This window comes from Corvus cornix, chromosome Z (assembly GCF_000738735.6).
Source record: "Corvus cornix cornix isolate S_Up_H32 chromosome Z, ASM73873v5, whole genome shotgun sequence".
NCBI lineage: Eukaryota > Metazoa > Chordata > Aves > Passeriformes > Corvidae > Corvus > Corvus cornix.
Window position 1 is genome coordinate 562,901 of NC_046357.1, and position 27,277 is coordinate 590,177.

Genomic DNA, 27,277 nt, shown 5'->3' on the forward strand with positions numbered 1-27,277 from the left:
GGCTGCTCCCAGGGCTGGAGCCCCTCTGCCCTGAAGCCGGGCTGGGAGAGCTGGGGGGGTTCCCCTGGAGAAGGGAAGGCTCCAGGGAGAGCTCTGAGCCCCTGGCAGGGCCTAAAGGGGCTCCAGGAGAGCTGCAGAGGGACTGGGGACAAGGCATGGAGGGACAGGACACAGGGAATGGCTTCCCAGTGCCAGAGGGCAGGGATGGATGGGATATGGGGAAGGAATTCCTGGCTGGGAGGGTGGGGATTTCCTGGCACAGGGTGCCCAGAGCAGCTGTGGCTGCCCCTGGATCCCTGGCAGTGCCCAAGGCCAGGCTGGATGGGGATAGTGGAAGGGGTCCCTGCCCATGGCAAGGGATCTCTTCCAACCCAAATTTTTCTGGGATTCTGTAATTCTTCATCTTCAAAAACTCCGAGAAAAGAATAAAATTCCAGCTGGACAGAGCTAGTGCTGGGATTTGGGATGATCCCGGTGTGGATCCAGCCTGGCCATCAGTGGGATCATGAAGCTGGGACCATGTGGCACCAGGGAAAGCTCTCCTGGACTCCAGCCCCAGCCACTGGGAAATGTTATGAATGTATGGATTTCTACCTGAAAATGGGAATTTAATTGAAAATTAAAAAAATTCTGACTCAAACACAGGAAATTAATTAAGTTTGACTCAAATAATCTGGAATCCCACAGGGATGAGGCCAGACAATTAATCAGGAGCGGAGGAGCTGTTTCAGTGGGATTGTGAGGGAATGCAGCTCCTTTGGGAGGAATTTGGGATCTGCTCCCTCCCCTGGGCTGCGCTGGAGGAGAATCCCCCCCTGGATTTCTCCGTAATCCGCAGCGGGATTTTTCCCCAATGTGCAATATCCTTGTCCTAATTTAGGAGCTTTTGTGCCTCCTCCTAAGGAGCCGGCGAACAAGAGGATTAAGGCAAGAACTCCCGGAAAATCCGGGCCCGTGGTATTGCTCGGCGCTGGCCGAACAATTCCGATCTAATTGATCACGGCATTAATTCCCGCTGATCTCTGTGTGCTCGGGGAGCCTGCTGGGAGATTCCTAATCAAATTACAACTAATTCCAAGCAATCTGACACTGCCGTGGCTTTTGTCTCTATTTTCGGGAGTCGGGGGATATGAAATGCATTTTCCATCTTGATCCGAGCGCACGCACTGGAAAAAGGCCTCTAAAATCATCACTCGCACGCCGTGCTGATTGGGGGCACGGGACTCGTGTGGCTCAGGGAAATTAAACTGGAAATGGGAACAAGCCGCCGAGTCACGGAGTCCTGGAATTATCAAATCCTGCAGCGGGCTGGGCTGGCAGAGGTTTGCAGCCCGTCCCCAGTGCGCAGGAACGTCTTCCCCAACCTGCTCCAAGCCCCGGCCTTGAGCACTGCCAGGGATGAGGCAGCAGAGCCTTGATAATTGATATATTTGGGAATTCCAGGGCTGTTCATCCCTTCCAACTGGGGGAACACTGCAGTTAAAAATAGGGATTGAACTGGGAGCGTTTTTACCTCCCAGCTCGGATGGAGCCCATCCAAAAACCCCCAGCAAGACCAAAGGAGCAGGGATGCATCGCTCATCTGGGCTAAATCAACGGGATTTATGGATTTCATCCCGCCCAGGCACTGGTCCCACTCCCAGGGAGAGGTGCTGGGTGCCAGCATTCCCGGGGTTCCACGTCCAGGTGCTCCCCTTTGACCCCAACCTGTGAAAACCTCGGAAGGTTTCAGGTTCCGTGTGTTTGGAAAACTCCAATAAAAGGTGCTTTATTGATTCTAATTAAATCTTTTTTTCCGAAGTGGAGCAGATCCCAGTTAACTTTAATTTAGGGCTGACATTTACCCGCTGCCGAAGGAGGGGGAATTCCGAGTGGACAATTCATTGCAATTTGAGGGAAAAACATCCTCGAAATGCCAGGAAAGTGCATATTTAACATTTGCAGTAATTAAGTGATTTTAATTTAATAATAAATCCCTCTTGTCTCTATTTCCCCTTATCCCTCACTCCTGGCCTGGCACAGGGACTGAACTGCACTAATTCCTCCTTTTCCAGTGTAAATAAGCTTTAATTCCTTTCTCCAGCCAGGCAGCACCTTTGTAATTTCACTTTTTGTCAAGAAATCCTTCATTTGGAGTTGTTTTTATTTTCCTGCAACAAGTTTTTCCCTCTATGCCACAGAACAAGTCCAGACTATCCCGCATCTGGTCCGGGTGGGAATTCCTCTACAGCACCATCTGGAATGGTTTTGATGGAAACACAAAGAAAGTTCTGCCATAACCCCCCTGGCCGCCCTCAGACATCCTCAAACTCTTGTTCCAAAGTCACTTTTGCTGGCTCTTTTCCTTGGAAGCACCTGGGTTTGTGGGGTGCAACATGCAAGGGAAGAGATCTTGCTTTACATTTTGGGATTAAAGATGGGGATCCAGCACAGGGGGAGCTCGGGTTCAGCTGGAGTGAGTCCAGAGGAGGCCCCGGAGCTGCTCCCAGGGCTGGAGCCCCTCTGCTCTGGAGCCGGGCTGGGAGAGCTGGGGGGGTTCCCCTGGAGAAGGGAAGGCTCCAGGGAGAGCTCTGAGCCCCTGCCAGGGCCTAAAGGGGCTCCAGGAGAGCTGCAGAGGGACTGGGGACAAGGCATGGAGGGACAGGACACAGGGAATGGCTTCCCAGTGCCAGAGGGCAGGGCTGGATGGGATATTGGGAAGGAATTGCTGTCTGTGAGGGTGGGGAGGCCCTGGCACAGGGTGCCCAGAGCAGCTGGGGCTGCCCCTGGATCCCTGGCAGTGTCCCAGGCCAGGCTGGAAGGGGCTCGGAGCACCCTGGGACCGTGGAAGGTGTCCCTGCCATGGCAAGGGCTGGGCTGAGAGGATCCTTAAGATCCTTCCAAGCTAAAGTTTCTCTGAGGGGGGGCTGGACCCCCCACCCTCCATCCAGCCCTTCCCTTGTCCTTCCAGACGTCTCCTGTGGCCGAGCCCTCTGGAACGTGCCCTTCACCCAGCTCGCTCCGCTCTCCCGTCCCATCCCTCTGGGACGTCCGGCTGGGAGCTGCCGCCACCTCTTTGCTGACTGTGCCCGTTTGGCTCCATATGTTTTCCCTGGCAGGGTCCCGGAGCCATCCCCCTTTCGGAGCAGAGCTGGCTTAATGATAGCCATTAGTTAGGAACTGTTAATGAAGTTTCCATCCTAATTAAGCTGCTCCGCACCTTGTGACACGCAGCGTTCCCGAATCCCCAGGAGCAGATGGAGCTGTGGTGGGAATTGTGCTGGGATTCAGCCAGATGACTCCCATTAATAAAGGGGAATATGGAAAAGCACCCAGGCTGCCCAGCCGGACACCCTCCAATCCAGCTGCACCGGGAATTCAGGGATTTGGGCACCTGGATGGGCAGCAGAGGGAAGGGATGCCATAAAATGCTGAGCTCTCATCCTGGGAAACCTCAGACCTTCCCTGGTTGGGTTTGTCCCTCGGGAATGAGGCTGGAAATGGGAAAAAGAAGAAATCCCTTTCAAGAGTGGGAATGGCAAAGCCAGGCTCGGAGGGAACGATCCCCATCCTGGTTCTGCCAAGCAAAAATTCCCACCTTTCATGCTTCCAAGTTTGCCCAGGTCCCAAGAGTCTGGGATTGTATTTTCCCCTGTGATATTAAATTCTGCCCTTTGTGTGAATGCAACTGTAAAAAAAATATATTATTCCCATTTTAAAACATTATATCCAGGTTTTCTTTTGGAATCACATCCTATCCCACAGGGGTTATTCATCTACAGCCTCCGGCTTTGTATTTCCAGAGAGGACAAGAAAATATCATTTACAAACAAAAATATTTTTGGAACAACATTCCTGAGTTTTCAATTATGGCAAAGTTTGTTGACAGAACGAGGTGAAAACACAAAGTATTTGGGATGAAACATGCCTGGCTTTAAGTGGAAACCTGCTTCCCCCATTCCCTGTGCTCCCTAATAGTTTTTGAGAGTATAAACCCACGATCAGTAACCCCAGTAGGGGCTGTGGTAGGAGCTGGGGAGTGTCCAACCACCCCAGCAGCACCTGGGCTCTCCCCATCCATCCCCCGGGATCTTCCCGAGGAGTTTTCCTCCCTGCAGCAAGTTTCCAGCTTTGATTTAGCTTTGCTGGACTAAGCACATTATTAATTGGGTTTCTTTTATTTACAATTCTGTTGCCTGGAAGATCTGCTGGGGTCGGTAATTGAATTTTGGGAATCCAGTAATTAAAAAAGTCCAAGGAGCAATAAACGGGAGCGTCCGTAAATAACGGCATCGGAGAAGGGACATCCATCACCCGGATTAAATGATTTCAGATCATATTTGAACTTCTTAATTTTAATTTACGGCTTCCTGAGGATTTATGGCCGCTGCTGACTTGGTTTTCCTCTGCCTGCCCCAGAGAAACAGCTTTCCAAGAATCCCTGGATATTTTGGGTTGGAATCTCAGTGTCCTGGGTTGTTTTGGTGGCTGTGTTCCCATCCTGGGGGCAGCTCCAGGGAATCCGTGGCACGGAGAGGGCCAGAGGGTGAGTCCCACCCAGTGATTCCCAGCTGGCTGAGGGATGGATTCCCAGGCACTGGGATTTTTCCAGGATTAAGGACTGTTGCCCCCCAGGGTGGCAGTGATGCCCTGTGATCCCCACCCCGTGTCCCAGCTCCCAGCAGCTCTGCACTGTCCAAGGTGGGAACAGGGATTATCCCTGACCAAGGGTGGGATTACTTCCCTGCCTGCCTGGACAGGCCTCTCAAATTCCTGCCTTAACACCTGCAGTGAGCTGGATCCCAGGTAATCCTCAGCATCTGGATTCCCAAAGCCAAGGGATGAAGCTGTTGGAGGCAGGAATTGGTGAGGCAGGAAAAACTCCAGAGATCTCGCTGTGTTTGGTGCTCAGCTCTGTTCCTAGACAGGGAATTCTGGGAGCCTCTCCAAGGACATGTGGCATGGAGTGGGTGCCAGGGGGACCTTACCTATGCTTGGGATGCAGCGTCAGGGATTTCGTGTAGGAATCTGCCCTTGTAGGGAGGGGAAGGAGCAGCTTTATTCAGGAGGGTGGGTTTCAAAATAATAATTTCCAACCTGGCCAACAGTAGGGGAAGATCGGGAATTCTGCTGGGACAGCGGGGCAGGACCACATCCCCTGGGGCTGGAGTGCAACACGATGGAGTTTCTTAACATTGATCCAATATTTTACGTGGCATTTCCCATCTTAGCCCACTTTTACAGCCTTCATTTCATCCAAAATTCCCGCAGGAAGGAAATTCCTGGGCTGCCCAAGCTGCTCCTGTTGGAAATGTATTTACCTGGTTCTCCACAGCGAGCTGAACTTCCCTCCCTGTTCCTTTCTGGAATCCACTGGATAAGCACTGGTTGTGGAGAGCAGCGATCAGTTTGGGAGCTCTGCTCTCCCAGAATTCCATGTTTTCCTGGCAGCGGATCAAGAGATGACAAATATCCTGCAAGAAGACAGAGGCTTTATTGTTGCTGTTTGAGGGGATCGGCACGTCCCAAGTGGGGCTGGGTTGGGAACCGGGCTGGGATTTGGGAGAGGCGATTCCAATCTATGCATTAATTATGGATTGATAATCCTGCCTGGCTTTTTTTGGTAATAGAAGCTGTCAGGATGGAGAGCTGCTGCCGGCCACTCGGTGCCGTGTGACAGCGCTGCTCTTCCCGAGCCTTTGGAAAATGTCATTTGGGAAGTGCTGCTGCCAGAGGCACATTTTCCCTGGCACCGAGAGGGAGTGGCAGAGCTCGAAGCATCTCCTGGAAAAACGGGGGAAAAAGCCCAACTTGGAATGCTGCATCCACAAATCCTGCCACCAGCAGAGAAGGGAGCAGGGAAAGGATTTGAAAATGCTCTTGGGAATATGGGAGCATCTTCCCAACCCCTCGTCCCGCTGGGTCCAGGTTACAGGGGATGGTGGGGGTGTGGAAAGCTGTGTGAGGGGAGACTGGACGTGGGTATCCAGAAGGATTCCTGTGCAGGGGGGTGTTTGATGGGATGCGGAGCAGTGATGATCCAAATAAAAAGCCAGCATTTCCCAGACCTGCCACTATTTGTGTCCCCATAAAAAGAAATCCTAAACCACAGGAGTCATTTGAATCCATGTTCTTCCAGGACGGAAACACTTGCATCCTACATCCAGCCTCCTCCTCCCGAGCTCCCAACAGCCTGTGCTGTGTCGTGCCAGACAGGAACAGGCGCCAAGCTCTTCCCAAAAAAATTGCACTGAAGGAACACCTTGCTCATTCCGAGAGATGGGGCACATGTCAAAAGAGATGAAGGAAAGGAATTGGCCTCGGAATTCTGCAGGGGGAAGAGCTGTTGATTTGGGAAAGTGGGAAGGGCTGGAGAATGGAGGGATAGGACAAGGGGAATGGCTTTAAGCTGCCAGAGGGCAGCGCCACGTCGGATACTGGGAAGGAATTCTTGGCTTCTTCAGGTCCAGGCCATTCCTCCTTATCCTATTGCTGGCTCCAAAAGGTGGGGTCAGATGGACTGAGGCTCTCCCAGCGTCCTCATTTCCCACTTCCCACAGCAACTGCGCCCCCAGCCCAGGAGCTGCTCCCCTTTCCCGTTTTCCCAGGGCTCTGCGCTGTTGGAAGGGGCTGAGCCTGAGGCTGCCAGCTCCGGGTACAGCCTGCGATCCTTCTGCGGGAGCCCGGCGGGTTCGGCGCTCAGCTGCTCCGAGCGGATGCTCCGGAGCTTGGCTTTGGGATCCGCTGCCAGCTCCATATGAATATTAACCATCTGCGGGGTGGGAGCTGCAGCTCTCAGATCCCTCGTGCTCCAGCTCCCAATTCCTTCTCTTCCTTGCTTTTTTAGTGTTTGGGTGGAGCTAACCAGTGCACACCCGTGTTTTCCAGTGGGAATTAATTTGGATAGATAATTATTATAGCTATTTGGATGGATCCTTATTAGAGTTATCCCATCCCTGGCAGTGTCCAAGGCCAGGTTGGGCAGGGCTTGGAGCAACCTGGGATAGTGGAAGGTGTCCCTGCCCATGGCAGGGGTAGAATGGGATGAGCTTTAAGGTCCTTTCCGACCTAAACTATTCCAGGATTCTGGGCATGGCATCCCCATGGAGTCAGGGCATTGCCACGCTCCTAAATGTGGGAACAGGAAACATCCTGGTTGTTCACGGAAGGCAGAACCTGCTCTGGTGCTCAGAGGGAATGTTTGTCTCTGGAATTCTGTTCACTTCATGGGGATGCCATGCCCAGAGTCCTGGAATCAGGAGCAGGAAGCCCCATCCCCAGAGCGACTTTGTCAGTCCCATCCTGCTCCGATCAATCCTTGGCTTCCCAGGACTCTCCCAACAGCTCGGCCGCCCGTCCTTTGCCACCATCCCTCCGGTCTCCACGGCGCTCCCCGATTCCCGGGAACTTTGCAGCTTCCTCATTACCAAAGGTTGTATTTAAGATTCCCGTGTCTCCGGCTTAATAACCCCCAAATGAGTCCCGCCGGAATTAGCCGTAATTAAGGACATTGTGAAATATGGCGGGGGCAAAGGGAATTACACTGTATTACTTTATTAATAATATTCCTTAACTACACTGGAAATTGCTATTAGGCCTGAACATTCCTGCCTGGATATGGAAATAGTCTTTTGCTATGCTAATCTAGCACAATTTTCTTTTCAATGTAAACAAATTATCCTCTATTAATATGCTGTTCTCCTTGCATAGTTAATTATTGTAACAGTAAGGAATAAAATGCTCCGGCTTTCGCTGTTTCGGATGGAAAAAGGGCTCCATAAATACTTTAATAGGGAGCTAATTATGCACAGAATTCCGATGCCGAAAATGTGTTTGTAATTGCATTAAAATGGTCTTCTGTTCAAATATTGGGAAGCTGGCTAATTGGAGGCGAGCTGGAATTTCAATATTGTGAATCAATGATTTCCATACACTCCCTGTTTGGTTGTGTTTCCCTTCATATTTGGCTTTGGGAATGAAGGGAATATTTAATGGTGCTTAATATGAGCAGCTCCAGGTTTCATACCAATGAGGGAGTCATGGAAAGCAGGAATTTCAGAGGCCTGGGCCACGGTGTTGGCCTGGATTTGGGTGGGGGCTCCCATGGGAGCACCTTAAGGAGAGAACTCATCCCCACTTCTCCCTCACAGGAGCCAGGTGGGATCAGCCTCGTCTCCCAAGGAACAGAGGGAGAGGCCTCAGGTTGTGCCAACGGAGGTTTAGGCTGGATTTTAGGGAAGTTCCGCCATGGAAAGGGTTGTCTAGCCCTAGATGGTGGAGTTCCCATCCCTGGAAGTGTTCAGAAACCACAGGGATGAGGACACGGGTTAGTGGTGACTTGAAGACCTTAAAGCTCTTTTCCAACCTTAACAATTCCATGATTCTGTCCCTGGGGGAGAGAGTCTCGCAGGGGACGATGCTGTGTGGCCACCAAACGAAGTGGTGTGGCTACCAACTGCTGGCATGAAGAGCCACGTGGAGATGTGCCAGCTGCCATCCCATGGGAAACCGGGATGTGCCACAGCCACCATGCAGCTGGAGAAGGCCAGGGCGGGAGCACGGACAATGGGATCACGGAACACCAAGGCGTCAGCACCGCACCCGAGGACGGGTTTGGAGTGGGAACAGGCAAACAGCTTGTGGCACAAAGCAAAGGAGAGAATTCCAAATGGCTAATCTCCAGCCACCCACACAAGTTTTGTCTCTCTTTAGCACCTTTCCCTGTTGCTAAGTCTCGCATCCAAAAAACCGGAGAGGAGACACTCCAAAGACACTCCAAATTATGCAGCAATATTGTGTCGAGCAGCTGAAAACAGGCTGGGAGCAGAGCTCGGCAACGCGGCGCAGTCCCGGTTATCTTTAGGGAAATGCTGATTATCTTTGGGAAACGCTGATTATCTTTGACCTGGGCAGCACCGAGTCCCCGAGCATGCGCCGGCATGGGCTGGGACATAGATGGTTCTGTCCTGCTCAGCCCAGCTAAGTGGGGTCTTGGAAGTCTCGCTCAACCCTGCCATTTGTTCCACACAATCCCAGCACTCCCAATGCACAGGGAATGCTGTGTGTGCCGGAGCAGCTCCGCCTGGGATCGCTGGGTAGGAGAGCTCCCCTGGAAAGGCAGCTTTATCCCTGAAATCCTGCATGTGCCCCGCAGATGAAACAGGAACACCTACGGTTGGTTTGTGTTCTGCCACATGAGTGACCTGAGTCAGGTTCGATTCATTTTTAAAGGAGAAAATCCCTTAAAATACAGCTGAAGGCGCATGGCAGGGGCAGAGGAGAGCCTTCCAAGTGAAAATTCCCAACAAATTAGCTCAGGCCAGGAGTTAGCACTTCAATTTTCGTAACAAATACCCCAGCAAACCCAATTCCTTAAGCTTGCTTGTAGGAAGCCAAAGAAATCATCTGCTTCAGGGGAAAAAAAAAGAACAAATGGGAAAAAAAGCCGGAAAAAAAGACATGTCAGATCCCAGCTATCCTGCCAAAATCCCCAAACAGCTTCCTAGCTTTTAAGGGAAGAGCATTTGAAATATCTTTGCGGAGTCGTGTCTGTTTGTCTGACAGATGTCTGCAATGTACCGGGAGCTGGAGTCATGCTCCGAATGTAAATAAGATTATGGGCCTTGCAATATTCCCATTCCCTCGGATTTACCTCCACGCCGAGGAAAAGAAAGCGGAAGCCGGGTTTTATTCCCCGTAGGTTTTTTTCTCTCCGTATCCCACAAGCAGGATTAACATTTTTTGCCTTGTCAGTTAAACGCCCAGGTTTGTCCTTTAATCCCATGGTTACTCCAAAGGATCCAGCTGTTGGACCAAAAGGGCAATTTCTGGCTAAAAATAGGAGTTATCCACTTGGAAGCATCATCTCCTTTTTCCCCTTTTCTCGGCCCCAGAATGAATAATGAAAGTCTCAATAATGGAGTGTACTGAGGCCTGTGCTGCAATTCCTGGGGACAGCGGTATTCCCAGGGACGTCCTCAGTCCCGGAGCGATGCTTTTGGGGAGAGGCAGGGTCTCCCTGTGGTGGGAAGGGGGAGCTGGACTTTGGAAGGGTGCAGGTGGCCACTTTGAGGAGCACGGAGCCACTTCCCGCTGTCCTGCTGGGACATTGAGAAACAAGGAGCAGCTCCGAACCCCTGGCAGGGATTGGTCATTCTGCCTTTTCTGTCCACTGCAAACCTTAATTCCAGAAATTAATTCACCAAAATTCCTAAAACAAAGCCTTTCTTCAAAGCTCCAAGCCACCGGATTTGCCCTTTCCCTGCCCTCTCCCAGAGGGACTCCAAAGGGGTTGAGTGGTTTTCCTAAATACCCAGCGACCCCAGGCTTAGATCCTGGATGCCAGGAGTCATCCTGATGTTCTGGCTGAGCAAGAAATCCCTTAAAAGCAATGTTTGAATTTGTAATAGGAATGTTGACAGAGCCTCGACGGGAGTGGCGCGCGCTCCGCAAAGTCAATCCCGTAATTGATCCTGACTCCTACACGGAGCCACATGTGCCGGGCTGGGCAGCGGCCGGGAATAGCGCCGGGAACAGAGCTGGGAATAGCGTGGCTTTCACCTGAAACAAATGAGGTCTAATTAGATTAATCTGCAAATCAGTGCTCGGCACTTGTATGATTAATGAGCGCCTTGCCCCGCTCTCAGATCACAGCCATGGATTATTGGAGGGGATTTTATGGGGAAGGAGATTTCCCCCTCCGTGCCAGGGATCCCGCACGCGCCTGGCGAGGGAGCGGAGCTGGGAACTCGGCGGCTCGAGCTGGCCTGCTTTTCCGAGGAGCTGAGCTCGGGATCGTGCGGGTGTCAGACGGACACTCTCCAGCTGTTCGGGAACCATGTGTCAACATTATTTACCAACCTAATGTGATGATAATTATGGAATAAAGTGCGGGAAGAGCGCACGCGGGCAGGATGGCCATACATACTTAATGATCCCATTCTCCTGCCTTTGCAATCAGCCGGAGCCGAGCCCGTCGCTGGAGACATGTGGGAGCAGCAGCGCAAGCTGTCTGTGCGGGATGCGGGGATGGCTGGATGCGGCAGCGCGCATTCCAAGTAAAAAATTCATTTACAAATGGGTTTCAGGGTTCCCAGCAGATGGGAGAGCACGGAAGTCACGAGCGGCCCTTCTCCGCCATTTAACCCTCGCGCCACCGCACTGGGAGCGCCGGGAACGGGGCCAGCTGGGAACAGGGAGAGCAGGAGGCCCAGCCGGAGTTTCTTTTGGAAACGGCTCCTTTAAAGCCCAAACACCTGTACTTTTACTGCTGCAACAGCTCACGCAGGAGGCAGATGTGTAACCGGAGCCGTCGGAGCTGCTTGGAATTAGAAAAACATGGCTTGGCAAGGAAGGGAGGGGGCTCGGGAAGGCGTTTGGGAGCAAGGCTTTTATTTTGAGATCAAACCTCGATCTTTAAAGAGTTTCCTCACATCACCTTCAGCTCCTGCTGAGCGCCGCTCTCTCCACAGCCAGTCCCACCCGTGGGCACAGTGGCCAATTAATTCCAAAGGCTGCTGGAAGCCGGCAGGATCGGGCCCTGCAGGCTGCACAGCCAGAGGAGCCCTTCCCAGGTTTAGGTTGGATATTAGGAATGATTTCTTCGTGGAAAGAGCTCTGTCCCACCCTGCCACAGGTGGTGGATGGGGCACTTGGGGAGGTGCGGCAGCAGTGACCTTGGCAGTGCTGGGGAGTGGTTGGACTCAACGGTCCCAGCGGTGCTGAGCCACTCCCAGGATGCACAGCTTCCCAGGAAGGCTTTATCTCGTCCTGAATGGAATTTTTCTGGCAGGAGGGCCGAGCTTGGCCGATCTCTGGCCTTTGCGCAACGCCGTTATAAAACATCCATTGTGGTGGATGCTCCCTGAGCACAGCAGCCCTCCCACTCCTTGTTCACCGGGGGACGGAAAACCCATGGATGTGCACCAGTTTTTATCAGAGGAAAAGCGATTTATCCCTGGAGGCACGAGCAAGCCCTTTCCTTCCAATCTCCTGGAAGAGGCAGGACAGGGACCGAGCTGTGGGGCAGCACCTCTGGCCTGGAATCATGGAATGGGAAGGGCCCTCGCAGGTCATCCCGTTCCACCCACGGGCAGGGACGCCTTCAACCAGAGCAGGCTGCCCCAAGCCACGTCCAGCCCGGCCTGGGACACTTCCAAGGCTGATCCCACCGAGCGAGTCGGGAGCGACCTTGTGCCGGATCCCCCCATTCCCAGAGCCGCTCCATAAGGTCTCCGGCAGGGAAAAGCTCCTGCATGTACAGCCGGAGCTGGTCAGGCTGCACACTCCATCCAATGTCCCTCCATGCTGCTCTAAGCAATCTGGGGTTTTCCCCCCGCATTTTTCCTAAATACTGCTCAGAAATTGTTTTTCCTCCAGCCTTTTCCATATCTTTTGGGATTATTCCATGGCTCTGCTGAGTGACCTGACCCCAGTGCACCATGCCCCCGGGTTTTTTTCCCCCCCTCTTTTTTTCCCCCCCTTTTTTTTCCTTAAGTGTGAGCTCATTTGAAAATTCCAATTTCTCCAATAATTCGCTGCAGCTGCTGAGATGTTCCCGTGCTTTTGATCACTGTTATTAATGATGTGCTGTAACATATGCAAGGCTTGCAATCCCAGCTACTCTTTCTTACAAAGATCAGTTTGTACTTCCCCCCGCTCCCTTCTCCCCCTTTCCCTCCCTCTTCCCTCCCTTTTCCCTCCCTCCCTCGGCTCTGATGGAGCTCATATGTTTTAGGAAGTTCATCTCCCAGCTATTAGTCGGAGAATTAGGAAATGTGTGGGCAGCTCCTCTGTGGTACAAAAGACACTGGAGGAAGAAGCCGTTCCCTTTTATTCCCCAAAGAAGGATTTTGGCTTTATTTCAGGGCCTGAGTTTGCTGTTAAAAATGTTGTGGCTCGTTCCTAATGTTGTCTTATTGACTTCCATGTTTTGAGAAAGGTTTCCAGCTTTGCATTTTTTAATTTCTCAACCACTCCCAGACCAAGTTGTGATCTCAGTGTTGTAAATACAAATTCCAGGTGATTCCACGGGAATCTGCGTATTTATCCCACGTTTATAATGCCACAAGCACCATCAGAAACTGAAAGCTAGGATTTTGACATTGCTCCCAATCCAAGGTGTTGAAAGCCAGTTAAAAACCAGACAATTTTAATCGGTTTTAATTTCCCTCCTGTCACTCCTAATGACTGATGCATGAAACCCCCAGAAATCAGGAATTATTTTCCCTGGAATGCCATGCTGAAGGTGACAGCATCCCAAGGACACAGGATGCACTTGAGGACACTGATGCCACTTGCTCGAGGGCACCTGGGATGCTCAGCGGGATGGGGACGGGGCTGGATGGACTCCAGGTGTCCCTCTGCTGAGCCAACGCTGCCACCCTGCTCCACCTCGGGGACGTGTCCCTGTGTCCCCTGTTGCCTGCTCTCGGTGTCACCCCCCGCTGGGGCAGCAGAGCGGGGCTCCTGCTATCCCGGTCCCTGTGCTCATGCTGCAGTCCCAGCACAGGGAGGACCCCAAGGTGACACCCAAGGGTGTCACCCTGAGGTGACCCCACACACCGGGACACACTCCATGTGCCTCGAGCTATTCATGCCGGAGAAATTCCCTGCTCGGAGGCTGCTGAGGAACTGGGAAGGAGAGAACCAAGTGAACAAAGCCCCGTATTCCAGCATGGAATGGTGGCATCCTATGGCACAGACCTTCCCACCCCGCGGCAGGAGAGGGGGTGACCAGACCCCGTCCCCTCTTTCCACGCGGCTCAACGTTATTTCTACACAGCAAAATTAATTAGTTTTAGTGTTTTAGCACCAAAATCAAGGGGAGCAGGAGCTGTTTGGGGGGAGTCTGTCCCCCCGAGGCTGCTGAATGCCTTTTTATTCCTGAAGCTGCCTGAGGAGCGTTGTATTCCCTAAATTTCTCCCCCCTCTCAGCCCCGCGTCGGAACAACCATGAAAAAATAACCCGGGCTTCGCTTTCCCCCCTCCCTCTCCTTTTCCGTCTTTTTTTCGAGCAGGGCGAAACAGGTGCTGAAATGTGAAACCCTACTGAGGGATTTCCTCGGCACGCCAGCGTGGTGGGAGCGCGGACCTGGAGTGGGATGTGCTCCCAGGGCTGCCGGAGCAGGCTGGCAGCGCCGGGAGCGCCGCGCTGTCGCTTTAAGAAAAAATAAACTCGGCTCTGAACTACCCAAAACCCTGCCATTTCCAGCCTGGGCTTGATTAATGATTTTTCTATCTAATAAAAGGTTCACAAACCATCTGTTTTTCTCCCTAATGCCTTGCCCAAAGGTTTTTCGTTCCTATTTCAGGCTTGGGGCCAACTGACATTCCCCTCTTTTTTTTTTCCCAGCCTTGTAAACAAACCCTTCTCTCTTTTTAATCTTCCAGGGCTGTTTCCTACCCATCGTTATGCATATTCATTGCGAGTAAACATTTTTAGTGTCTACACTTAATCTCTTCCACTGGCAATTACTGTTCTATGCTGTTTTGTAATGCAGAAGGGCCAACGCTTTCCCTTCTAATAACAGCTGGGTCGCAGATGGGGCCTGCAGTCATTGTAGAAAATAAAAATTTACAAGATGCCAGTGGAATTTATTTCAGTTTTATGGAGTCACAGGAGGAACCTTTCTGTTATCCGCCTTCAGTGCAATCTGCAGGCACAAGGCAGGCTTTTGACATTTAATCAAAGGGGGGTTCAGGTAGGGGCTGGAGCAGCGCGGGAAGAAAGCAGGTGGATCCTATTAGGCAGTGCCATGGTTAATTTATTTGGGAGTGATTGGCTGAGATGTGTGCAGCCAAGCTCTGACATGCCGTGTATATCTTGTTTAGCAGCCCGCTCCCGAACCGGGGCGCTGGCACCGCGCTGCCAGCCAGCTGTGGGGCTGGGGCACCGACAGCACCCCTCCTCGGCAGCACCCGCCCTTACCACAGGGCTCCGGGAGAAAGGAGTTGGATCCCGACACCGTATTTCTGGGAATGGCTGGAAATCTCCTGCTTGGGTGGTGGCGGAGGCGCAGTCTCCGCGTTCCGCGCCAGGGGTGGTTCTGCGGCAGAATGCGGATCTAAAGCTGGAAAAGGAGGGATTTTAAACTGGCCAGGCCGTGCCCTGCCCTCGCCAGCCCCTAACATGTGGAAATGGTGATCCCACGTGGGGTTGGTGACACTGGGAGCAGCTCCAGGTGCTTGGGATGAGGGGATGGGGAGGATGGAGGGGCTGGAATCTGCCCACGCTGCTCAGCTCTGGCTGCCTGAGAGCAGCTCGGTGGGGTCGGCTGCTTCCCACTGGGAAAAGCCATCCCAAGCTGGGGAACAGCACGGGGCAGCAAGGGACCATGGCACAGGGGTCATGGAATCCCAGAATCCTGGCATGGTTTGGGTGGGAAGGACCTTCAACCCTATGGGCAGAGACACCTCCCACTAGCCAGGTTGCTCCAAGCCCCGTCCAACCTGGGGGACACTGCCAACCCTCGGACACTTCCAGGGATGGAAGATGGCACAAGCCTGGACCCAGGGCAGGAGGTCACCCTGGGCCATCAGCTGTTTCCACAACCTCTGCGATTCCTGAAATTTCCTGATGGGCAAATACGTGGATTCACATGGGGAGATCAGGAGTAGAAGCAGTTTGGAGGAAATTCCCAAGAAATAAAGGACATATTTCTGTTTAGTGGGCGTTGTGTGGAGATTTTTTCCAGACTTTTAAAGCAGCTGAATGAGAAGGACATAAGAATCCCACATCCCTCTTTTTCCCCCCCTTCCTCCTTCGTTCCCAGCATCCCGAAGCAGAAATGTATTGACCCACTCCAATTAATTCGATTTGAGGTGTTGTGGGTCTTATTATTTTCTTCATTTATAGTCCAAGGTTTTTTAAACCTCTCAGCTAAGGGCAACAGAGCTTTTCCAAAGGATTCTTAATTTTTCCTTCCCAGGGAATCCTGATTCAGGCGCTGGAATGAGATGTTCTTTACGGTCCCTTCCAACCCAAACCATTCTGTGATTCTGTGTAGAAGGAAAACACAACTTACACGGGGAGAAAATCCGTCAGTTCTTGCACGGAGTTTGTTCTTCCTTGGCAAACATTTCCCAGAGGTTAGATTTGGGAGGGGGGGGGAAGCTATTAATGTGTGTGGCTCAGTTCAGACTTTCCCTCCTCCCTCCCTTCTTTCAAAAGATGATATTGCTATTTTTTATACACAAACTCTGTTGAGAATATTGAATTTGGTACATTAAATACCAGAGATGAAGGTCTTAGTGGCTTTTAATGAAGAGGATAAATTCTCCCAACTGCATTTCTCTGTGTATCATCCCCAGTCCCCTTTTCCCAAGCCTTTCCCTTCATTTACGAACTCCAAAGCTGCCAATAAGTTTGTTAATCTCAGTGAAATGCTGTTCCTACTGCAAATATTAGTAAAGATCAACTAATCCAAGTCACGGGCTGGGAGACGGCCCAGTGGGAGCCTCAGGGTATCCAGTGTGCAGATCCAAACTGGATCTCTGTAATCCCAGTGGGGAGAAACTTCCTTGTGGGTATTTGGGAGCCAGCTGAGAAATGGGAACGGGAAGAAAGTGCTAATCCCATGGAAAGGCTCCCCAAGACAGGCCAAACTCAGCAGCCAGAAGGAAAATGAAGTGGGAATGGTGGGTGAGGAGAGGAGGTGGAGAGCCTGGGATGCTCTGGGATGCAAACACATCCTACGTCGCTCACGGCTGCCTGGCAATACCCTGGAGGTGCCGTGGGGTGGGACGGCCCTGGCAGCTCCTTCTGAGGGCTCTGAGCACCCCAAACCAACATCCCAACACCCCCTCAGCATCCACACCTGAGCCTGGCCCTGACCCCAGATCACACCCTTTTATTGACATGATCCCAAACAGAGGAACCCAATAAAAATCCCCCCACTGGGCGGTCTTGCTCCATAACCCGAAATGATTTTTGCTCTGTTCCTGCAGAAACAGCCAGAAGAGGGACCACAGACTAATTAGGATACTCAGAGCCGACAGCTCCGATGCCAGTGCCGAGGCTGCTCATAAAGCCAAGCACTGGGCTGGGCCTTCCAGCTCTGTTCCTCACCAAAAGGAGGGATAATCATTCCTGGCAAATGAAAAGCAGCGTTGGGAGGAGAGGAGAGGCTCCGGGAAGGAGCTATGGAGGATGGAGGGCTGCGGATTGTGCTGCTCCATGAAATATTCAGGAGCTGATGTGGTTTATGGAATGGGCTCGGGCTGGCGGAACATCTCCCGGATTTGCAGCCAGAGCTGCCTGTGGTGCCGGTGTTTGGGATGATGGGAGGCTCCTCAGCTCCCAAACTTTTCCCGTGCTCTTCAGCACAGCACTAACAGGTGGCTGCGGCAGGAGCCCGCTCCAGCAGGGATGGAAGGGGCTCTGCAGCACAGCACTGCAGCCTTCTCCCAAAAAACCCCATCCCACAGATTCCAGCCATCGCTCCTGACTCCCGAATCCAGTGTCGCTTCACAGGGCAAAGTCTTTGGGGCAGGGTATTGCCAGAAGTGTTGTTTTCCAAGAAGAGATTTTCCCTAATATCTAGCCTAAACCTCCCCTGCCACAACTTGAGGCTGCTTCCTCTTGCCGTGTCCCTTGTTCCCTGGGGGAAGAGCTCGATCCCACCTCCCTACAACACGGATATTTCACTGCAGGAAAGGCCTCTCCAAGATTCTGCTCCTGCGCAGGACCAGGAGCTGGATGATCCTTGTGGGTTGCTCCCAACTCTGGATATTCCGTGATTCCCGGAAGAATCAGCTCCTTGTGATGCTATTTTCCCCCAGACAATGCTGCCCCCACATTGGGGGGTCTCCATGACACGGGAGTGGGTGATTGGGAAGATGGATGCTGCTCCTGCCCCTCCGGAACAGGCATTTGCAGGGATCCAGCCATCTGCACGGCGGCTCCACAGGCAGCCAGGCTGCCGTAAACTCCCTGGAAAAGCGACAGAAACACTTGGACAGGTGGGATCTCTCTCTCCCCTCTGGCTCCCCATCCCCAGCTCAGGCACTGGAGCAAATGGAGTCAATGCCATAAAAGATAAGAGTGGGATGGATGTGGAGGAGCTGCCTTACAGCTGGCACGTGGTTGGAGGTTGTTTTTCATGGAATATCTGCCTGTTAAAAGTGACATTGGAAACAGAAAAGGGGGAGAACATAAAATCCATGGAGTTTGGGCCGTTTGTCAAAGCTGGAAATGTCTGAACAGAGCAGCGACAAGGCAGCATCTTCCAAAGCATCCACTGGAGCACCTGGAGTTACTTATTCCAAAGGAATCAGCTGTTAGCGGGGTCTATGGGAGCATTTTTGGTAAGGAAACAGGGATGGATCAACTGAAAGCTCTAACACAAAGATTTCTGAGGCACTGGCCCAGGTTTCCCAGAGAAGCTGTGGCTGCCCCATCCCTGCAAGTGTTCAAGGCCAGGCTGAAAAAAGATGAAAAGGAGTGGAAAATCAGGCTGAAGCCCGGAATTTCCTTTAAATATTCAAGATTAAACCAGGAAATGATCAGCTCTGCTCCCCATAATGAAGCTCTCCATGAAATGATGCTCATTGTCCATGTGTTGCAGTAGGGCTTGGACATGAACCAATGTGGAGCTGGGAATAAGGGTGGACTTGGGGACCTCTGCAAGTCCTTTCAGACTATTTTTTAGGCAGAAAGTTTGGGAAGGTGATTGCAGAGCATCAGGGGAGGTGGCCAGACACATCCCTTCCTTCTCCCTATTTCCTTTCTGCATCTGCCCACCCTGAAATCCATTCCCCAAAAGCTACAGAGCACCGTCAGCCCAGGAAACCAACTGGGAAGCCGCTTGGGAAGTTCTCCCCCATTCTGACACATTGCCGTGGTCATTATGCACTTCCCTGCCCGTGAAAAGCAGGCAGTGCCTCTTGACATCTGTACTCCATAACCCTCCTTCTGCTCCGCAGCGGCTCCGCACCGCAACCGCTGCCGCAGTGCCCACGCTCCCAGGCAGCCAGGCACTGACATCCCCACTTTTTCCTGGCACAAGGTGGACTTTTAAAAGTAGCAGCGGCTCTCCGAGGCTGACAGGAGCTGGCAAGGGGCGGGAAGGGGCCCCGGAGCCCCCCTGGCCCCGCACACACAGCCCCGCTCCGCGCTCCGCAAGCTGCCGGCCTTTTGTGGCTGTTTCCCTTCTTTCTGTGCCTTTGGCAGCGGGGTGGGAGCGGAGCGAGCAGCTGGCACGGCCTCTCGCCTCTGATTGCAGCATTGATTGTGCACCACATGCCCTGCGCCGCCTCCTCCTCGCTCGCTCTGGAGCGGGAGCTGATTGTGGCCACTCGGAGGGAAGCTTTGGCAGCTGCAGGCCCCCGATGCCAAGTTCTCCTGGCAGTGGCCTGTGGGTGTCAGCTCCTCTCCCTCTCTGGCATTTCCTCTGGCAGGGAAAGCTGCTCTGTGTCACTGGGTTGCCTTCAGGATGGAAAAGTTACCAGCAGAGTACAGCCGGGAGAGAGGTGGGAGGGAAAACTCTTGTGAAGTTTGTGTGGAATAAGGAAGATTCCAGTCCGTGTTTGACCCAGGACTCATCCAAACTGGCAGCAGCACACAAGAGTTGGGATGGCTCCAGTGGCTGGGAGAGGGGCTTGGAGTAACCTGGGATAGTGGAAGGTGTCCCTGCTCATGGCAGGGAGTGGGATGGGATGAGATTTAGGGTCCCTTAAACCCAAATTGCTCAGGGATTCCATGATTCCATTAAGCCATTCAGTTGTGTTTGAGGCCTAAATTCCCAATGGTCACTTGGAAGTGAACCTCAGTGCCTCAGGAGGCTTTTAGGAATTCCCAAGGATTGGGTTTAATCAGTGATCTGCAGTAATTTAATATATTTGCAGTGCTCTCTTCTTTAATACTTAATGAGTGATGATTAGGTTTGTGTATCAGAGCTGAAATCTGCAAGTTAGGTGGCAATTAATGTTTGAAGTACTCCGTAACTCCAGATATAATGATCCTATTTGCCAAGTAATTATGGAATGTATGTGCCTAATAAACAATAACACTCGGCTCCCGCGCTCACCTGAGGAGCTCCACATGGAAAAATACAGGTACAGGGAAAGCTGGGCCTTCCCCACCACTGGATGCAGCCTCTCCCTGGACCTCAGGTTTGGGAGCACCCAGGAAGTTGTGATAGGACAGGGGTTTGCAACTGCAGGAAGGGGGATTTAGATCAGATTTAAGGAAGAGGGTTCTAATGGTGAGGGTGGGGAGGCCCTGGAAAAGGTTCCCAGAGCAGCTGTGGCTGCCCCTGGATCCCTGGAAGTGTCCAAGGCCAGGCTGGACAGGGCTTGGAGCACCCTGGGACAGTGGAAGGTGTGGGTGGAACTGGATGCGCTTTAGGTCCCTTCCAACCCAAGCCATTCCATGATTCTGTGATTCCATGCACATTATCCAAAGGAATGGGTCAATACAAAAGGGTCAACAACTGAGACACCTTCTGACTTCCCCCCTCCTTCCCTCATCAGAGCCGAGTTTGTTGGCAGAAACGGAATGATGTAACCCAGCGGGGTCTGCGCTCCCTCTTTTCCATTACCCCAACTTCCTCTCCGCTTAATTCCTGGCTGGCCTCGGTGCTTAATTAGAAAAAAGAACCATTACATAGCAGAGGCAGCCAACCCAAAGAAAACAGCCCCAGAAGGGCCATGTGCCACTGAGCCCAGGAAAATTGGGAATCAAATTCCACTCCCTGAATTCTTTACAATATTCCTCCTTGCCAAACCCAGGCAAATATTCCACTTACTCCAGCTCCGCTTGCAGAGCTCAGACTGTTCTGCAAACCCAAGTTCACAATGGCTCTTTCAGCAAACATGGAGCTGCACATTTCACATTCATAAATATTCCAGGGGGGTTTTATTATTCCAAAAACAAGGTTAGATGGAGTTTTCATGAGTCAAATATACCGAAAACAAGGCTGGACAAGGCATTTCCTCCCAGGCCATGGAGTTTAGGAGCAGCTGAGCTCCTGAGTAAACACAACAAAGTTAATTTGTTACTATTTTAATAGGAGTTTCCCACCTTTTATTGAGATGGGAAAATGAACAATGAACGATTTCATTTCTGTGTGCGGTGTTTGCTGGGATTTATCCTCTGGAATATGATTAAGAAATACTATCCACTTCTCTCTGTGATTGGTGTCTCCAGCCATGCCACTCTGTATCCTGATTTTCAGCAGGGAGCAGAGCCTCCATCCCCATGGATCATTCCATCTTTAAGCATTTCAAATAAAGGTTGAAAAGGCAGGACACGGATTTCAGAAACGGGGACCACTGTTGTGGTTTCCTTCTCTGGAAAAGCACGATAATATTTGCCTGCACCACAGGAAGCTCCTGCACGTTGACTCTGAAACTCCACCAAGGAAATCATTGGATCAGTTTATTTTGGAGACAGAGCTCTTACAGCATGTATTTGGTCACTGCTGCAGCATCCATCACCCTCTGGATGTAAAAACATGGATACATCTGAGCAGAAATTCCACCTGTTCCAGGCCTGACCACTCCTTTGGCTCTTGACTGCTGGGAAAGCCAACCTTCTCCTGCCTTTGCAGTTGGCAGAGGAGTGTTTTCCCCACATCTCTGTCCTCCGGGTAGGTATGCATCCCAAAATAAACTCCTGGATCCAGCTCCAGGCAGGAATTGACAGCATGAATCATGCCGGGCAAACGTCATCTCAGCCATGGGAACAAGGATATGTGGGAATTCAAAATACAGCAAATAACTGTATTACAGAGCTAAGCGAGGAACACCGGCTCTGCCAAATCCCAGGAAGTTTGCCTTGGCCTTTGGTGATGGTGGGAGTGACGGTGCCACTCTGGCGCCCATCTCCAGGTGGGAGTCCTAACGGGAGTCAGAGAGCAGTCAGCAGCTGGGCTGAGCCCTCACAATGGCTTGGATTGGGAGGGACCTTAAGGATCTCCTCATTCCATCCCCTGCCATGGGTAGGGACACCTTCCACTGGACCACGTTGCTCCAACCTGGCCTTGAACAATTCCAGGGATGGGGCAGCCACAGTTTCTCTGGGCAATAGGATAAACGGAGGACAGGTTGCCCCCTCAGTGGGTCTGTAGGGAACGCGTGGAAGAGCAGCCACCTCGGAAGGCTTTATTTGAGAAAGAGCTGTTTCGCTCCGGAAAGTTGATCCAACCTCTACAGACACCCTTGGGAACAAATAGAGACAGAGCAGGAGACACTTGACAGAGGAGCAGCTTGTGGCTTATGGAATCAGCCAAGCCGGCAGCACCGAGCCAGCTCCCAAACACAGGGAATGTGCTCAAGTGGATCTTTATCAAATGTGCGCTGAAAATTCCAGGAGAACAAGGAACACAATGTCCAGGTGTTCCGGAGTCACCGAGGCAGGAGTTGCCATCTCCTCCTCACCAAAGCCTTTTGAACACCTCAGGAAAGCACCACAAAAAATGACAACGGATCCCGAGCCAGGTCTAGCTCCAGCCTGCAACATCTGAGAGCAGTCCCAGCTCTCCCCTTCCCCCTTCCCGAGTTTTTCACCTACTTGGCTGTGTCCCAGAAAGAGCCTGCACACAAGTGAGAGACCCTGGAGCTCGAAGCCTCTCTAAAGCTGGCAGCGGCGCTAAGATTAGAGAGCGAGAAGTGTGAGGGAGCTGAAAGCCTGTGAATCCTGCTAAGGATAGAAAGGCACGAGTAGGAGGCAGCCAAAGCCCATCCCAAGAAATCCGAAGTTGAGCACTGAAGTTGGATGGGATTTACGGATAGGGAACGCAGGCGCTGCCTGCTCTGGAGGCAAGGTAGTGCCTGGCAGGCAGGGATGTTCTGTTGGGATCTGATAGCCTGTTTCCCAAAATAGGGATTAGAGCACATCTTCCGATGGGATGCGCCGCTCACGGAAAGTACCAGAGCAGCAACGATGCTTTTCTTGCCCGTGGCTCCCAGGGAAAGTCCTGTCTCCCCTGGGAGCTCTAGACAGAGCCGGCAGCCAGCCAGGTTATCCGGCATTCCGAGGCTTGCTGCAGTGCTTCCAGAGCCAAGGGAATTGCGGCGCACAGATCTGCCTGCAGGCACTGGGAGCAGGTCAGGGAGGGAACCAAGGAAAGGAATGCAGGAAAGGCGCTGCCTCTCACCGGGGTGAACGTGCAAGCTGGGCTGCTCCTCCAAATCCAGGTGAAATGTGGCACTGCAAGTCCTCCAAGCTGCTTCCAGGGGCACCACGCCTTTGGAAAATCCCAGAATCCCAGAACGGTTTGGGTGGAAAGGGGCTTAAGGATCATTTCATTCCACCTTCCACAATCCCAGGGTGCTCCAAGCCCCGTCCAGCCTGGCCTTGGACACTGCCAGGGATGGAGAGGGATGAGGTGGGATGGGATACATATGTACATGTGTCCTCAGGGAATGTCAGCTATCCCAAATCCTACAAATCCTACAAATCCATAAAGTGGACCCAAACAACCCAAAATTATTGGATCAGGGTAGAACAAGGACAATTTTAAGACTTAAATTGTGGAAAAAAAATCCCATTTCCAGTTTGCAAAGTGGCAAATGGAGTACCTTGGACCTGGAAGTATTCTGAATACAAATTCCCAAGTTTGGAATAAGGTTAGATAAAATATTCCAATGGAAGCCCAGGTCTAGGTAATGGAAAACAACACAAGGAAAGCCCACAGGAACACTGAAGCTCAGGTTTTTTTGGAACATATGAGGGCTGCTGGTGGCTCCTGCAGCACAGAGCACAACACTTTGGAAGGGCTCACAGGGAATCTCGGCTCTTCCTGCAGGGATGGAACCACTCTGCTCCCACTGAACTCAGCCAGGGTTTTACTTCAATGGAGCAGAGTTAGGTTAATGCTGAATGTTTGGAAAACACCATTCCCACTTGCCAGCCTGACTCCTCAGAGATCTCCCCATCATTAGTTTAATTCAGCCATCAATGTTTGGAATGGCAGCCGAGGGATTCGGCTGCTCCATGGAGTCAATTGCTGGGTTTGGAAATGGGCTCTGCTTCGTTTTCTGCCATGTAAAACTTGTTCTGTGAACCTTGTTCTGACTCATTTAAACCCCATTTAGGAATCTGGCAGGAAAAACGGGATTTGGGATGTCAGTGGATCTCTTTTGCCTGAAAAACATCCACTACCCTTAGGAATTCCAAGCAGTGCCTTGGCCCAGATTGGCTGATAAAGGCAATTCCTCTTTGCAGCTCGAATTCCAGTAGATTGAGAAAAAAAGCTGGAATTTTATTCTTTTCCCAGAGTTTTTGAAGATTAAGAATTACAGAATTGCAGAAAAATTAGGGTTGGAAGGGACCTTGAAGATCATCACTTCTCAGCCCTGCCATGGGCAGGGACCCCTTCCACTATCCCCACCCCGCCTGGCCTGGGACACTGTCAGGGATCCAGGGGCAGCCACAGCTGCTCTGGGCACCCTGTGCCAGGGCCAGCTTGGATGGGGCCTGGAGCAACCTGGCCTAGTGGAAAGTGTCCCTGGCTGGAACAGGATGGGCTTTAAGGTCCCTTTCCCCCAGATATTCTGGGATTCTGTGCGAAAAGCTCCGAAATGGGCGGCTGAGAAGCCGCCTTTCCCCTTTCCCATTTCAGGTGACATCGGAGCTTCCCAGCTGTTTGATATTCCCGCTCCCCTGGTGATTAATAGCCGAGCCTTTGTGCACAGGTGATTTTCCAGCTCTCGGGTCCCACCAGCTCCCTCCCCTCCTGCAGAGGTGCTGGGAAGTGGCCCCTGCTCACCCCTGCGCAGCGCATTAAGCAGAGCACCGTAACGAGCTGTGCTTCGCTGAGGGCTCTCCAGGTCCCCCCAAATCCTTCCCCAGTGTGATTGTTTGCAAAACGTTGGATAAAATATAAATGATGCTTTCAATTTAAACCAAACCTCACACTGTTCCCAGCTTTAATAACAGTTTTGACAGATGAGATTTCCATCATCTGTTTTTGTCTTTGTCAAGGCTCCTCCAATAAATGCTCTAAACTAACAGATGTGACTATAAAGGCTGAGGCATCAGGAGCTGAGCTTTGTCAAGTGCTACCAGAGATAAATTAATTCCTAGTTTAAGCTTCCACTGAGCATTGGAACATCCCTTTTCCCTGGTTTTGGTTCCTGACCTTGTGCAGGTTTTACACCCAGAGAGAAACTGATCCTGAGAAACCACGACAGGTACAATTAAATTGTATCAGTGATTGGGGCATTAAATAAGGCACCAGTTTAGCCAGGGTAACAACCTGGGAGCCAGAAACCTGTTGGAGGCCTGATATCCATCTAAAGGGAACATTTTCCACCTCTGTTGGAATTCTCAGCACTTCTAAAATACAGGTGAATTATCTGAATGCTGAAGTAGATTTTAGGTGAGACTCTGAGATCCTGCAGCCTGATTTCCTCCCTAACATTCCTGCACATTACCACCCCATGATCTCTTTATTCCCTTCCCTCACCAACCCCACAGGCATCCCCAAATCAATTTCAGGCCGTTTGCGTGCTTGAGCAACAGGTAAGCCGTGGGATTTTTACCGGGAATTAGAATTTCCAATGATAAGAAGAACAAGAAAGATTGGAAGGGGCTGCCCAGGGAAGCGGTGGAGTCCCCATCCCTGGAGGTGGCACTCAGTGCTCTGGTGGGGATCAGTCACAGGTTGGACCCAAAGACCCTGGAGGTCTTTTGCAGCCTCCTTCCAATCGATTCTGGGATTCTGTGAATACAGCCATTGTTTCATCCATGTCTCCAGATTTTACTCTAATACACAAAATAATAAATAAGACATAATTGGGTCTGGCCTCCTGACTCCCACTCTTGCAAAGGCATGAATAAATGAATTAATCACAGCCACCAGGGTGAGGAGAGTGAAATCCACAGAGAAAAAAGGGCGGATGGAATAAAAGTACTGATGTCAGAAAAATTCCGCAATAAAGTTATTTCCCAGTATTGATTTGATAAGTGAAAACTTAAATAAGACTTGGGAAGAGAGATGTGCCAAAGACACGGCTCCTCGGAGATCGCGGCTGTCAGAGGCAGCCAAGGTGGAACAAGGACGAATCCTCCAGCTGAGGAATCGGGAATATTTATGGAGATTCTTGAAAAAGTACTCTAGACTCAGTTTTATTTGATGTTTCCTTGCGCAGTGCCAGGGACTCCCCTGGAATAACTCCTCATGGCTGTAGTTTTTATCCCTCGCTATCGCCCTGTCTCCGACCCTCTCTTCAAACTCCAAGTGCTGTTCATTAAATTCCTTCTTCTATGGAGCCATAAATGCCGTAATCTCGATCCTGATAAGGGCTCTAAAGCTATCCCACAGGATCCTTGTGGTTGGAACTGATGGAACATTAGTGTCAAGGAAGACTATTATTTGAGTCTCAATATAATTAATAAAGCTTTTCTCTCCCCCCCAGGAATGTGCTAAATCTCCGAGTCTTGTTTGTGTTCGGCACAAGACTTCCCTAGATCGCACAGAAAAGAGGGATACGGAAAAAAAGATGAAAAAGCCTTTAAATATTTAACAGTTGAAACCCAACATAAATTGGAGATTTGAATAAAAAATCAGCCCAAGTATATTTGTATGAAACTGGTGAACAGAAGGAATACACATGCTCCGAGGAATAGATTTTATGCCAAACATCAATCAATCCCGGCTCCGAAGCCTATTTATAATACTGTGGGGGTTCTGGACGGTTGCACTTCACACTGGGAGGACCAATCCATGACATTATCTGGTGAACAATTGAAGGCTTTTACAAATAATTAAAACTCTGCTTGGAAATGGGGATCTTGCCGCAGCTTTTGTGGCCACGCACCGGCTCGTGGCGATGGCAGTGTGTAAATAATGAGTAGTTAATGTCGGATTTGCTTCACCATCCTCTGCCTGCTGGGGCTTTCTCCCTGTTTATTGATCTTTTGGGCACAAATATGAATTTACTTCCAGCTTTCCCTTCCCTCTCCCCTCACCTCCATCCAGGACAGCCGGATTAGATGGGATATTGGGAAGAAATCCTTCCCTGTGAGGGTGGGCAGGCCCTGGCACAGGTTGCCCAGAGAAGCTGTGGCTGTCCCTGGATCTTTGGAAGTGTCCAAGGCCAGGCTGGATGGGGCTTGGAGCACCCTGGGATAGTGGAAAGTGTCCCTGCCCATGGTAGGAGGTGGAATGAGATGAGCTTTGAGGTCCCTTCCAACCCAAACCACCCTGGGATTCCATGATTCCTGCCCTAAGGAAGTGCCCTGATTTGCTAATTCAGTCAGCAGGGAGAGCCGATCCCATTCCTGAGGAGGGGAAGCCACTAAAGTGGGGCCATGAGCACTTTTCAGGAGCTGGGTGCTGTGAGAGCCCCT

At 51.5% G+C, this 27,277-nt stretch overlaps 1 long non-coding RNA gene across 3 annotated transcripts in view; it reads right to left on the reverse strand.

Moving 5' to 3' along the window:
* Positions 1-27,277, reverse strand: part of LOC104698617 — a 109,820-nt gene that overhangs the window by 69,186 nt on the left and 13,357 nt on the right. For all 3 annotated transcript variants that reach the window (XR_002043356.3, XR_002043354.3, XR_002043355.3), the window contains exon 2: positions 5,301-5,453. This is a non-coding gene — a long non-coding RNA (uncharacterized LOC104698617). The remainder of the gene's footprint in view (positions 1-5,300; positions 5,454-27,277) is intronic.